The sequence below is a fragment of the Coenobita brevimanus genome, chromosome 67, assembly GCF_032717465.1.
Source record: "Coenobita brevimanus isolate Jiangsu-jjx chromosome 67, ASM3271746v2, whole genome shotgun sequence".
Taxonomy (NCBI): domain Eukaryota; kingdom Metazoa; phylum Arthropoda; class Malacostraca; order Decapoda; family Coenobitidae; genus Coenobita; species Coenobita brevimanus.
Window position 1 is genome coordinate 573219 of NC_137020.1, and position 15189 is coordinate 588407.

The window sequence follows — 15189 nt, forward strand, 5'->3', positions numbered from 1 at the left end:
GATCGCTATGAAAAAACTTAGGTAAAGGAAATCATCTGTCATTAACAACGATATAAGTACAATATGTCATCCTGCAGAAAATTATGCTGAAGGGTGTCTCAAATGTGACAGAAGGAACGGTCTATAACTTAGAGGAAATCTTTTGTTGCTAGGAAGAGAAAATAAATAAAAGTCACTAGAGTATAGGAGTTTAATAGATTAAACACTAGCCGAACATTTGAGAGAGAGAGAGAGAGAGAGAGAGAGAGTGACCCCATAGATGAAAGAGTGACACATACGAAGAGATTGACTTTCCATTCGATATAATCCTGCAATACACTCACTTTTTTTCGTCAATCCATCCCGTACTGGCGCTACCATACAGTACAATCAAGTCTTGTTGTTGCCCAAGGGCGGTAGATACAAAAGTGACATCTGACCTCTTCTTACCATAGGGAACACGACCACGCAGCAGCATAAAAGTACCTGATGGTCGTTAAAGTTGGACTGAGAAATGTATTTTTTTTTCCTCTGAACGTTTAACATATATAGACATAATTCTTGCAACAATACAAAGCTTACCGATCAGGATATTACCCATCAAACCACTATTTACCTGTCATCAGTACTTACCCTGAGCCTGCCCTTGGTAATACCCATCGAAAATTTTACTCATTGACAGTATCTTTCCGGAGTTTAGCCTACCAATCGGCGGTAATCTTCCAGAATTTACTCATCGATATTACCCTAAAGAAATATATTTGCCCTACGACATAATCTTTGGAGAGTTTTTAAATAAATTCTTACGAAATTTTAAAAGGACCTTTCCTATCACAATTTTCTTTCCGATAGTAAGTATGGGTTCCGTCAGGGAAGCTCCACTGGAGAACTTCTCACCTACTGTTCAGACTCCCGGTCATCCTCCATTCGGGACTTTGATGAAAGCTTTGCCATTGCACTTGACATCTCAAAGGCTTTCGATCGAGTCTGGCATAAATCTTTAATTTCCAAACTACCCTTTTACGGTTTCAATCCTTCCATCATTGCCTTCATCTCTAGCTTCCTTTCTGGTCGTTCTATAGCCGCTGTTGTTGACGGCCATCGTTCTTCTCTACAGTAGGAGCTGTCATTAGTGATGTTCCTCAGGGCTCTGTCTTATCACCAACTCTCTCCCTCCTATTCATCAGTGACGATCTAAGCTGTACATCTAACCTTATCCACTCATACGCTGAAGAGTCCACCCTTCACCTTTCCATTCGCTTCCCTCAGCGACTATCTCAGCAGTTACTTCGAAAAACAAGGGATGAGGCCATGGCACACCAAATGTATGACTTGGCTCATCTCTCTGATTGGGGTAAAAGTAATCTCGTTGTTTTTAGTTCTTCAAAAACTCAGTTCTTACACCTTTCAACCAGTCATAATCTTCCTTAGGAGTATCCTGTTATCTTTAACAATAGCCGACTAAATCCTTCATCACTCAGGTAGACAGAGAGATATCCAGTAGGTGATGCCCTGAGTACTGCTTCGACCTAGTATGACTACACTAACACTAGATAAGATACAACCGTGCTAGAAGGGCTTACTAGCAGCAGTCAGACTAAAACACTCCTTTGCACCTGAGTCGCAAGCAGCCAGGATGGATTTATTGCCTGTTTTACCACATCATTTCTACTCCTTCGGGGATAAAGGTGGGGAGGGCGTGGAGGAGGATGACAAGGCCACCTCATTCCCTAATTCCTCCGAAACAGTCGGTGGTGGTCCTTCCGAGGTATAGGGACAAGGAGGGCACGGAGGAGAATGGAAGGTCACCTCAACCCCCACCGCTCCTGAGACCCAATTGAGCCTAAGCCCAGCCACAAAAGATGGTGATGGCTTTTCGATGGTAGGGATGAGGGGAACACGGAGGAGGATGGTCAGGTCACCTAATACCCCACTCCACTTCGGGAGTGGAGATGAGCCTACTGTACACGTATTAGTGAAGTGGTATCATACAGTGGGAAGCAGGTTTGAGTTCTGCTTTGATCTAGCAGACTACTTGGGTGCTAGTAGAGCCTGCTAGCAGCAGACAAACCAAAAGCACCCCCCACCCCTATTTGAGTCATAAGACAGCCAGAACCATAGACAGACACCTAAGACAAAGGCGTGCAATACCTGGCAAGCAAAAGTGCTATTGGCATTGGTGGCGATCAAGTTGTTCGGGAGCAGGAGGTACTAAGAATCTCCTGGGGCAAAGGATTAGGCTACTATGGGTTAATCAACTTGTGCACCTACAATGAAACGACTAAGAGGACGGAAGCTGTCTTTTGGCTAATGCTTGAAGAACTATCCACTGCCATAGGAACTGGTTATAGTAAGTGATTAGGCGAAGATCGGAAAGTATTAAACAGACAACATGTATTGCACTGGAAAGGCAAAACTGAGCGTTAAAGAAAGAGAATGGAGAAGAATTCCTAGGTAACAAACATCCTGAAAAGAGAATCGTAAATTTTTTAGTATAAATGGAAGAGTAGGTACAGTCGTGATAAAAATAATGATAGATGGAAATTAAAGGCAGTTAATGTGGTAGTATATGCGCCAACAAGTAGTTACAGCATTGAAAATGTTCCCAAGTTCTGTGAAGATGTACAGGCGACGACTGACAGAGGAAAGGTCCACTATACTGTGATCGTCGGCGATTTCAGTGCTAGAGTAGGAAATAAAATTAGAATGAGAGACTTCCAGTCAGAAATCATCGTATAGACTCAGGAAATGAAAGAGGTCAAGCCCTTGTAAAACTTGCAGAAACTCGGTCTCTGAAAATCATGAATACCTTTTTCGTGAAGAGACCATATAGAAAATGGACTTGAAATTCTCCAGATGTGAAAATAGAGACGTTTCATATTTACAGTGATCAATAAAGTAAATGTTGGTAGTGATCACTGAATGATTTAATGTGAACTGAAAAGTTAGTTTCTGAAAAAAAGGGAATAACCTCGTACAAACGATGCTTTCTAACTTTGCTATCTCGTGTGATAAGGAAACAGAATTTTGTGTCAGCATCCACAACAGATATTCAGCCCTTAGCAAGGAAAAAAGCTTTGATGATGAACAAGTAAATGAAATCTTCGCCAAGGTACTGAAGGAAACAGCATTTGAAATGGGAAGGAAAGCAGTAAAAGAAAAGAACAGTAAACTTGCAAACGAAACGAAACGAAACTATTAATACAGAAACGTAGAAACATGAAAGTAATAGCTATCGGGGATAAAACAGAATCAGTAGAATTATCCAAGACAATAAAGAAGATAAAGTAAGAAAATGCGCGGAAATGTAACATGCAAAAATAAACGAAGTCTTAATCTCATGAACTAGCTTAAAAAGAGCAAAGAGATGACTAGGCATAGAGGAAGGTAAAACGTACGCTTTAAAGAAACCAAATTGTGAAATAACACATAATAGGGAAGAAATGACTGAAGTGGTGGAAGAACTATATGGTCATCTAAACAACTCGGACGACAGACCACTCGTCGAAGGAAAACCACTATCTACAGAAACTGCAACGATAAAGACAGTAAAACGGCATTGAAACGTATGAAAAGAGATGGAGCATCAGGAGAAGACGGTATCACAGTAGATTTGATAAAAGATCCAGGAAAGATTGCCCTGGAAAAACTATCAAACCTCTTTATGAAATGTCGCAGAAAAGAAGAAGTTCCAACAGCCTGGAAAAATGCAATATTAATTTTAATACAAAAGGAGACTTGAAGAATCCTAAAAACTTCCAGCCAATTTGCCTGTTGTTAGTTATATGCAAATTATTCATAATGAACTCCAACAGAAATTTAGAATTCCTAGACTCCAACCAGTCTAGGGAACAAGCAGGTTTTTGAAGTGGATTCTCTGTCATCGACTTTATACAAACAATACCGGAACTCAGATAAATGAGAAAACAAGTGAGCACAGGAAACCTATGTGTATGGCTTTCATTGATTACGAAAAAGACTTCGACTAAGGAGAAACAACATCAATATTGAGCGCAATTCGTAGATCGAGTGTAGATGAGATCTACTGTAGAATATTAAAAGACATTATAATACAGAGATGAAACAGTGACCATTTAGCTCCATGCAAAAACTAGAAAAATTACTATGAATTAGGTGAAAGACAGGACAGTACTATATCACCAAAACTGATTACAGTATGATTAGAAGTATTTAGTATGCTTAACAGGAGCATACAGGAATTAAAATAGGAGCTGAATATATGAGTAACCTCAAGTTCGCAGATGCCATCTTATCTCTTTAGTGATTCAGGCGGACAGCTGCAGTAGTTGATAGAAGACTTAAACAGGGAAAGCCTTTTCGTAGGACTGAAGATGAATAAGAGAAAGACAAAAATCACATTTAATAGCCAAGCTCAGATTAAGAAAATAAGACTCCGAAATGAAGATTTAGAATTACTAGATGAATTTCTGAACGTAAGTCAACTTTTACAAACTAACTCGTCATTCGTACTTTGGCAGGCAGACGTATAAAGCTGGGTTGAATTGCGTTTGATAGACAAAGTAGCTTAGTTAAAGGGCTCTTTACCACTGTGTTCAAAGTGGAAAGTTTATCACCACTGCGTTCTCCCGTTAATGACCTACGGCTCAGAGACGTGGACAATGACCGAACCACTGGAAAGAAAGTGAAGGGGTCCCCAGCGAGGTATGGAAAGATCGATGCAAAGAATTACCTAACAGAAAGGAAAGAATCAGCTTGGATTAGGAAAGGGACTGAAGTAGAAGGCATAATAATATCTGTAAAAATGAAGAACTGGCAGAGGGTGGGGTCAGATCAGTAGAAGACAAGACAACAAATGGGCAAGGAAAGCAGCAGACTGGGTAATAAGTGTTTTAAAAATGACCAAGAGCAAGACCAGCGAATAAGTGGCGTGGTGAAATGATAATTTAAATCAGGAGATCCATGGCCCCAGACAAAATAAATAAATAAATCAATAACTAAAGAAAGGAGCAAACGATGAAGACAAAATACGTTAGAGATATAAGGGTTCTGGAATGGAAAGATTAGCGCAAGATCTGGGTAAGTGGAAATGTTTAGGAGAGGCCTATGTACTGCAGCGGAATGTTACGGGACGATTTTAGAGAGAGAGAGAGAGAGAGAGAGAGAGATATGTTGTGTGTGTGTGTGTGTGTGTGTGTGTGTGTGTGTGTGTGTGTGTATCAGCCAAATACACCGTCCTCATTTCCAGCCGTTGTCAGTCATCCATTACACTCGAAGAACAAAATTAATAAGTGGACGATGAGAGAAAGAGTAAACTGGGAAATAATATTATGTTCCTTCACTTTCTTGGTTAGGATTTTCTCAGTTAAATAAAATGGTGTGAAACCAGACTATATGAACTTCGTTTACCAGGTATGCGAAAGTGAAATAGAGAATATTTCAAACCAGTTACAGTTTAAGGTTTCAGATAAATGAATATAATTGTCAAAAGTCACATAAAATATTAAAAAAAAAGTAAGTTTTACCATCGACTTTAAATGGGTATAAACAACAGATTTTTTCCCCTGTTTTACAACCGATTATCGTTCTGTTTCATGAGTAAAATCATCCGGAGTCAGCGTGAAAGTCTTAGCTTTACCGTAGCTGTGATAACGGTTAGCGAGATTATTTTCCTCCATTTTCCCTCAGAGGGTTTGTCACTGCTGAATGAAGTTCAGGAGTCTGTGGGAATATAATAGTACAAACAATAATATTACAAGGATAGCACTGAACACCGTCTCATTTATAAAGCTCTAACTTGGGCCAGATTTTCATCTTTTTTTTTTTTTTCCGCTTAGTTTAGTGGCAGAAGACAGTACAACGGCTCTGTATCCTTGCCATAGAACTTCATCATTATCTGCTTGTTTTAGTGATAGCCTACTCTTTTGCTACAAGTAAGTACTGCAGATGGACAGGTGGCAATCTTAGGCCAAGTTAAAGTAAAAAGGCTATGGTCTCGCTACGTCCCTTCAGTAAGATATGTCTCGTTTTAGCTGAATAAAGACATCAGAGGGAAGCTAGGATAAAATCAAGACCGAATAGCACTAAAGAGTTTTCTCACGCCATACCGATAATACACTTTTCATTTTGTTTGTTCCAGCCGCACATGGTTTTATTAATTTTACTTAGGATAGCTTATTGTTCGAACAAGAGAGGTTACACAAAACAACGAGTGCCCTACAGCTGCTCTAAGGACAAAAAAAATTGACTGTTTTGCCTCCCAGTCCTTCAACAGACTGTTTTTATAATGTTTTTTACTCGAATTGCTTTATTCTTGTTAGACTTGAGATCAATGAATGGGGAAAAAACAAATTTGTTCGTATAATGCTGATGAAACCAAATATATGCAATTTACTAATAAACGGATATTGCCAGATTCGCATATTACCTTCATTGCTGCTAACACTCCCATCCCCAAAAGTATTGAGGTTCTAGGCGTCTCACTTAGCAGTGCCCTCAGCTGGACCTCTCATGTCCGGTCAATTGCTAAGGCCGCCTCAAAGAAACTTGGATTATTGTACCGAGTCCGTATCTTCTTCACTGACGAGCAGTTAGCTATAATTTATAAGTCATGTGCGCTCTCAGCTTGAATATTGCTCACCCTTGTGGAATGGATGTGGAGAGGTTGCATTAAAACAACTAGACAATATTCAGAACAAAGCTGCTGGAATTATTAATAACCCTGCTATTATAAATAAACTACCTCCCCTACAAGTAAGAAGGAATGTTGCCTCCCTTGCATTATTTTACAGATATTTTTATGGCAAATGCTCAGACGAAGTTGCGCCCATGGTGCCACCTCTCCATGCCTTCCCTCGTGCTAAACGGGGATCTGGTAGCGCTCATGACTGGAATGTCACTCAGCCATATTGCAGAACTTCTGCCTATCAGAATTCTTTCATTCCCCGAACTGCATCTCTTTGGAACTCGCTTCTCCAGAGTTGTTTCCCCCCAAACTTCAACCCACAGCTGTTCAAGTCTAACTGTTACAGATATTTTATGAACAGAGGACACCAGTAATCTGGTGTATGGATTATTATTTTTTTTATTCATTTGTTTTTCCTTCCTGTGCTATTATTTAAAAAAAAAAAAAATCTTTTCGACCACGTTTTTTCGAGTTCGGACAAAAACTGTTTGAGTTGACTTATGTCTGTGGCTTTAACTTTTGACTTATTATTCTCAAACCCAGCAAGTCAACCCATTGGCTGACCCCCCACTCTTCCACTCAGTGTGGTCTAACCCGACTGAAACTCTTAATGATTTTGTTCATACATGGACACGGTTTAACACTGACCTGGTGTTGTGACCTTGACCTTTGTCTGATAGTTCTTACAGTCGAATGCCATCTGCATTGTCTAACCCTCAACCCTTCCATCTGGTTTGGTCAAAACTGGATTAAACTTGTTCAGTTTTGACCTGGCACGTGACCATAACCTATGACCGCATTTTGTGACTGACCTTTGACTGATTGTTCTGAAAATAGATTTCATTTGTTCTTGTCTTATCCTCAACCCTACTCACTCTGAGTTTCATATAAGTAAGACAAAACCGTTTTAACTGACCTTGACATATGACCTTAACCTTTGACCTACTGTCCAAAATAATAATAGGTCAGCTCTTGGGAAGACCCGCAATGCTGCTACTAAGTGTGGTCAATCGAATAAAAAAAAATTATATTCACACACACACACACACACACACACACACACACACACACACACACGTCCAAGAAAACATTACCTCAGTCTCGTTTCGTGAGCTCAGGTGTAATTAACCTCATCAGTACAAGGGATATTTCCCATGTTGAATAAAATTTGATGGAATTTACAATGATCAACAAGGTAATGGGTCACCTTGCTCTAGACATGAATTTCCTCACTCCGGTTGACACATTTAGCTTAATGGTGTTGTTTCCAGATAATTATATTCACCCAAAAAAAAAGCTTGTGTTTAATGAGTTTATGAAATCTGCATGCAATTCCTCCAGCTAAAAAAGTCTTTGCATCTGACTACAGACGTCTCAAGGGGACAGAAATAAAGCAAATTGTACGTCATCGTAGAGACTCATTTGGGGCAACAGGAATGTTTATCCCTTCGCTTTATGAGGAACAAAAGGTGAGTTCGAATGGTACACAGTGGACAAAGGAACCAACTTTTAGAGTACCCCCGAAATTCCCAGTATTTCCCACAGCCAACCAGTCTGTACGTCGCTTTTTCCCGAGCGGACATTCCAGTGACAAGACGTCGAAAGTTGTGTGAAAACCCTTCTCATTAGAGTTAGCTACTTACCGCACGTCAGTCCTAACTCTGTCATGCCTTGCCTAGCTTTTCCCGTCTTTGTCCTCCTGTGCTCCCTTCCTATCCTGCCCTCCTCCATCAATATCCTGCAATGCCCTGCCTTGCTCTGTCTCTCCACCTTTCTTGTTTTGCCCTTAGCTACCCTGCTAAGTTCTACTTTTCTCTGCCTTTGCCTGTTCTGACCTGTATCTTCCCTTCCCTGTCCGGTAGTGACCCACCTGCTCTGCCCTGCCTGGTCCTTCCCAGCCCTGCTCTATCCTGCCCAGCCACGTCCCCTCCTAGTCTTGCCCTGCCCTGCCCTGCCCTGTTTAGGAGCTCCCTCCCTGTCGTGGCCTACCCTTCTCTACCCTGCTTGGCCCTATTCTGCCCTGTCATGTCGATTTCCGCCCCTCCCTGACCTGCAGCAGCCCCTCCCTGCCGTCTTTCGTCACATGTTGTCCTGCACTGCCCTACCCTGTCCTTCTTCTTTCCTGTCCTGCTCCGCTCTCCTCCTGCTCTGTCCTGCCCCGACCCTTTAGGACTTTCCATTCCGTGTCCATTCCCTTTTAGTCTTGTTTTGCCACACCCTCAGCGAGTTAGTGAGCAGCCCTGTCTTGTCCTTGCTTGTTTTCTCTTGTCCTGTTCTGCACTACCCTGCCCTGCTTTGTCCATCCCTGCCCTGCCCTGCTCCGTCCTTCCCTCCTCTTCCCTGTTCCGCTCTTTCCTCCTCTGCCCTGCTCTGTCCTTGCCTGCCTTGCCCTGCCCTGACCCTGCCCTGCTCTGTCCTTATCTGCTCTCCCCTATCCTTCCCTCCCCTTCCCTGCTCTCCCCTCCCTTCATTACTCTGCTCTACCCTTCCCTGGCCTGCCTTGCCCTGCCCTAGTCTTTCCTTTCCTGCCCTGCCCTGCTTTATCTTTTCTTTCCCTGCCTTCCTGCCCTGCCCTTCCCTCTCCTGCCCAGCTCTGGCCTTCTAAACCCTTCTGCTCTTCCCTACTCTGTCCGGCACTGCTCTGTCATTCCTCCCTTGCCCTCTCCTGCTCTGTCTCTCTCTGTACAGTACTACCCTAACTTGCCCTGCCCTAACCTGTCCTTTTCTGCTCAGCTCTGCTTTGATATGTTCCGGCCTAACATAACCTACTCTGCCCTGAACTGCTCTCTCCCAGCCCTATTTCACCCTCTCCCGTGCCAGTAACCAATAAGTTTCCCACCAAGATCGATCCCTGTGTCGTGTCCTGTAGCCACCCACCCTCCCCGAGCCTGCCACCAACGATGCCCCTCTGGCTGAAGTCCTCACCCAAAATGGAAACCTACTTGAAGCCATTAGCGAAGAGTGGGAGTTGGAGTAAAAAGAGGGGAATGGGGGTGAGAGGTAAGAGGTAAGGAAAGGAGTATAAGGGCAAGGGCAGGGGATAGGGTGAACATCGGTGAAGACAGAAAAGTAAGTGTGAGAGGATGAGAGTAGAGATGAGGGAATGGGGGTGAAGGGATGAGAGTAGAGGTGATAGGATGGGGGGTGAGTTGGGGTTAGGGTAGGGAATGGAAGTAGAGGCGAAAGGAGGGGTAGGGATTAGTGTGAGGGAAAGGGAGGGTAGCAGGGGTGAAGCAAAAGGAGGAAAGTTGGGGTGAGGGGAGGGAAGTGGGGGTAAAGGAAGGGAGTGCGTCTGAAGGATGGGACCGCAGTGGTTGTTTCATTCACTAGGATAACGCCTTCTATATTTTATTCTTTCAATATCCAGGTGGTTTACCCAGTATTAGTTTGCCTTTTCGATCTGCAGGGGTTACATAAAGACTGCATTAACTCCTTTACTGCTGTAGTGTAAGTCTTTCAGATGATCAATAAAATCGCCTTCACGAAAGATGAATAAACCAAAATAAAACGTTATGGTAGCTGAAAAATGAATAACTTCTCTACGAATCCGAGACTCGTAAAATATTCAAAATCGCCTGATTATTACTGATTATACATCCAAGCTGTCCTTATTCTTGGACGTTATCTTGGGAATGTAAATACAATATTGACCCTTACTGTGGGTTTCCGTGTATTTTGATGAAGTCGATGTGTGAAATTATTTCTTAAGCAGACACAGCAGTATCTCGTACGCGATAAAGAAAAGTATTAAATGTACTTTTATGTTAATGTTTTTCTGATTACTGCCTGGTATCTAACAATGAAGCTGCCTGGTATAGTTGCATTTTACTAGCACGACTTCGCAGATCGCTATGACAAACAACTACTCTGTGGCAGGACAGTGTTCCTCTAAATAGTCTGTATTCATTACTGAAAAAAGAGGGAGAGAGACAATAGAGAAAAAAGGTGGAAAAATGTGATGGGAAAGTATATAATGGAGGGTCGTGTGCTGTGGGACGAGGAGTTATCACTAAGCTGGAACAGAAAGGTTTGGTGTCCCCCACAAAAAACATGCGACAAGGCGATAAACAGACAGATAGAGTGGAAAACTACGCCGATCATTGTCATAATATTCTGGGATAGAAAAGGAAGATAGCGAGTGCAATGAAGGCTTTGATAACCTGTTAAACAGTTCTGGGTGTAAAGGCTACAAGATGATGGCTTGAGGGTGTTTGGGTATCCACATTAACGTATGGGTGTGAGATTTTGGTGTAGCTGGAAAACGAAAAAAACAACAGTAACAAGAGGGGAAATAGGATTTTTGAGGAATGTTTGTGAAGTACATGAATGAATTATATAACAAATAATGTGATTCCTGAAAGATGTGCGATAAAGATGTGTGGTTACAACAGGGTTGCGGGAACTGTTGTTCTTGATGTTGTTGTTGTGTCAACCTCGGTCTATTTAGCCATCAGTTGCAGGCAAACAACCTTCCCTGCATTGCCATCCCCTGCATTGCCATCCCCTGCAGTGAATTGATGTTCCCATGTGGTATACAGCGCCTCGCCACAGCAATGCGCGTGGAGTGAAGAGGCTTGGTTCCCGGTAGGACGCCGCATTTGCATCTCTGCACCCAGTTAACAAGGACACCATAGTAGGCTCTATATCATCTCGTTATTTGGTTATATAACTACCACCCAGCTCTGCAAGTGGTTGCCCAGGTTGCTGGAAACCATTAGGCTTGTCATCCAGTGTAGAGCCACCTGCTCTAATGGTATAGTCAGGTGGAGAGAACGGCAGTTAATAAGTTCAAGAAATGAGTATAAGCGAGTGAGTTTGAAGGCGGGAGCGCGCATGCTAGAAGAAAGCAGATGGACGATTGGACATGGTAAATGAATGTATGGGAAATAGAAATGTAGACTCCGATGGTGCACGGGAAATCGAGCTGCCGAGATGAATTATGGACAGAAGAGGACATGGCCAGGATTTGGTGCTTTCTTTTTTTAACTTGATTTTCGACGGATTGGTTCTGTCTAGTAGGCAATGGGAATCACGTGTATAAATAAAAATGTTGGTTGTTATGCCTGTTAAGTAGAGCCAAGATTCCTGGAGCTTGGAAACTATGCAACTGGGTCTCTGGTCCATTTCACTAGGCATCCTGCTGATAATTATCCCTCTACCATGCTTTTTCTTCTTTGCATACTGGACGTTACCCAGCCCAATCCAAAGATGGGAAAGAGAAGTCAGAATGATGATGATGATGATGATGATGGTTTGTGCTGTCTTGTGTATATCATGCAGCTGAGTAAGAAAAAAAAAAACTTTGTATTTACTATAGCTGTGCAACAAAATATACTCTCAAATAAGTATATGCTAGTAATAATATGAGCAAAAATAAAAGTCTCTGAGTACGAAAATAATCTCTCATATAATATACCCCTTTTGTAAGAAAATATGCTCATAATATTGATTTCTGGTTCAGAAAAATTTAAATTCCCAAACAACTGTTCCCGAGTGAAAAAATATCACACTGTCACCTAGTTTATACCAGCAAATTATATGCCCAAATGATTGATATTTCAGCTGGGAAAAAAAGCAGCAACACTGTGCACCCCTACACTACAAAAGGAAACTTTATGAAGCTACAGGTTCACTGCAAATGATACCATAATCCACCCTAAACAAATTTACAGTACAATAGCATAGTTAGCACTAAAATAATTTATTGTAACGTTTCCGATTGCCAAGAAACTCTTCAAAATTATAACTAACCCTTCCTCCTCCTCCTCCTCCTCCTCCTCTTCCTCCTCCTCCTCCTTCCTACTGTGCCAATCAGTGGGGCTGGAAAAATAACAAACTCATATCAGTTGTACCTGATTAAAAAGTTACTTTAACCAAATAACCTAGCCTAAAAATGATGATATAAATGATATACCAAGAAAAATTGTCAAAGAAATAAACAAACAAAACTGTACCTGATTAAAGAATTGAATACTTGATATCGCACTGTGATAATGAACAAAGTGAGAACAGCACTTAAATAATAAAGTACTCTCAATCAATGATAAATATATATAAGGAAAAAAAGAACAGTTTCTTTTATACTGAAATAATTATAAGAAAACAAACTCTCAGACAACTGTATCGGAGTAAGAAAATAAACTTCCAAATAATGGCCAGAGGGAGAGTAATGAATGGAAGAGATCGCGAGCAGGAATATTTTAAAGTTAAGCAGGGGAGGAGGCGGGCGGGAAAGAAAGTGAGCGTCCGTGGCATCATTCTTCACCATGCTGGCCCGCGGATCCCAGTAATGGACTTACCTTTCACTGGGGACTACACCAGATCCCACACCAGCCATCATATTCCTCTTCCTGGGCCTCCAGGATGATGGTATGACTGACGGTCTGGCTGTCGCTACGGCTCACTACTACTCTCGCGCAACAAGACGAACGAGATGAAAACAGGCAGGCAGCTTTATCATTTTCGTGGAACCGAACTCTTTCGTTTTTATCTCATTGTAATTATTATAAGAATCTGCTGATATTTAAAAATTTTCATCACTCGTCGTTGATAAAAGTCCACATTATGCACACATCGGGCCCTGCGATATGTGCACAGGATATAGCCATAATTACGGTGCTCAATAATGCTTGGAAGTTTGACATGTGCGAGGTGATGCTGCAGTACCCCCCACCCTCGTCAGAAAACAAAAACAGGGGAGAGGGGGATTGCACTAAGACTATTGACAACGAGTAATAGGAATGCTAAAGGAGGAATATTTGTGGGGTATCCTAAAATGACCAGTGTTAAGGTGATGAAAACTTTCTGTCAAAACAAAGAATGTAATAAGTAAGCTTAGGTGAGATCGGATGGTGACACAAAGCATGAATAATTTTTCTTAAAAAAAAAAAAAAAAGTAATACTAAAACAGTGCTTCTCCCATGCTCTGCAGTTAGTCACTTGGGCTAAAATCCGAACATGTTACTCTGCCCTGTAACCTTGACCTTTGACCGATTGATTTCAAATTCCAGTTAGTCTGGCCCTCAACCCTTTCACCAAGTACGGTCTAACACAGTTCAGAACTGTCTGACTTGCCTTTGTCCTGTGACTTTGATCTCTGACTTACTGTTCTCAAATCGACACTGTCCTTGACGGATGTTCTGTCCTTCAGCAAAGTTTGGCTTAAGTCGAATAAAAGCTGCTTGGTTTATTGGGATGAACATTTGACCTTTACCTGTGACCTTGCCCTTGACCTTTGTTCTCAAATTCTAATATTTGAACCCTTGCCTGTACCCTTCACCCTGCTTTAGTTGTAGCGAAGAAAAATTATTTTCTTTGGCCTTGCCATATGACCTTGACCTTGTGCCTATTATTATCAAAGACATCATATCACCTTTTTTTGCAAACCTCAAATTCCTAAAATCTACCTCTAAGTGTATTACAAATCAGATCACACAGACTTATATGGATCAAGCTTTGTCTTTGCCGTGTGACCTTGGCCTCTGATTGTTCTCATAATCAAATCCCTCCGTCCCTGCCTTGACATGAACGTTCCATAAACACTTATCTAAATCAGATCAAAACTTTTAACTGATATTGCCTTGTGACCCTGGCATTTCATCTTATCCTGTGATCTTATCCTGTGATCTTGACCTTTGACGTGTTATTCTCAAAACCGTATTCTTTCATCCTTCCTTTAATGCAAACCACTGCAATAAGATTGGTATTACTGGATACAAACTCTTTAAACTGACTTTGCCATGCAACATAGACATTTGAAATTCTGTTCTCAAAAGCAATAGGTCGACCTTGAATGACCCTCAACCATTCCACCAAATTTGGTCCAAAACATGTCGAAACTGCTTTAGTTATTTTACACACTAAAGTCAAAATATGATCTTGCCTGAGACATCAACCTTTGACCGATTGTTGTCAAAGTCGACTAACTTTGCTATTGCCCTGTCATTAGCACCTACTCCAAGATTGGTTTAAATATAATGAAAGCGCCTTGAGTTTACATTGTTATGCGATCTTACCCATTGGCTTCTTATTCTAAAACATGAATAGAATTGCCTTGAGGCCTACGGCGAGGCTCTTGTCTCAAACAGTTTGCAGTAAAAATTAACTAGCCTTATGAGGGAGACCACTTTTATGTCCCAGTGGGATTAAATGAAGAACTTTTACTAAAGTTGCTGCTAAATGGCACTACCACAAGTGTCAGCTGGAAACAAATTTGGATACTCCATGCCAAATAACCTTATAGGGGATCACATTTATGTCTCAAGGGGCTTAGAGTAAGCACTTTTACCATACATGTCGCTAGATGGCGTCACTTCAGGTGTCAGTTGATGGCAGATTTGGATTCTCCAGGTCAAATTACCTAATATGGCACCACATTTATGTCTCCAAAGGCCGCCTTTTAACAAATCTGCCCGAAGCAGATGAAGAAGAAAAACGCTGGCCACTCATTAACCTACTGCTATCGCCGCAGGTAAAAACAGTACGCTGATCGTCAACAATCCCACCAAGTTAGGTTACATCAGATCGAAATTGACTTACACTGTTCA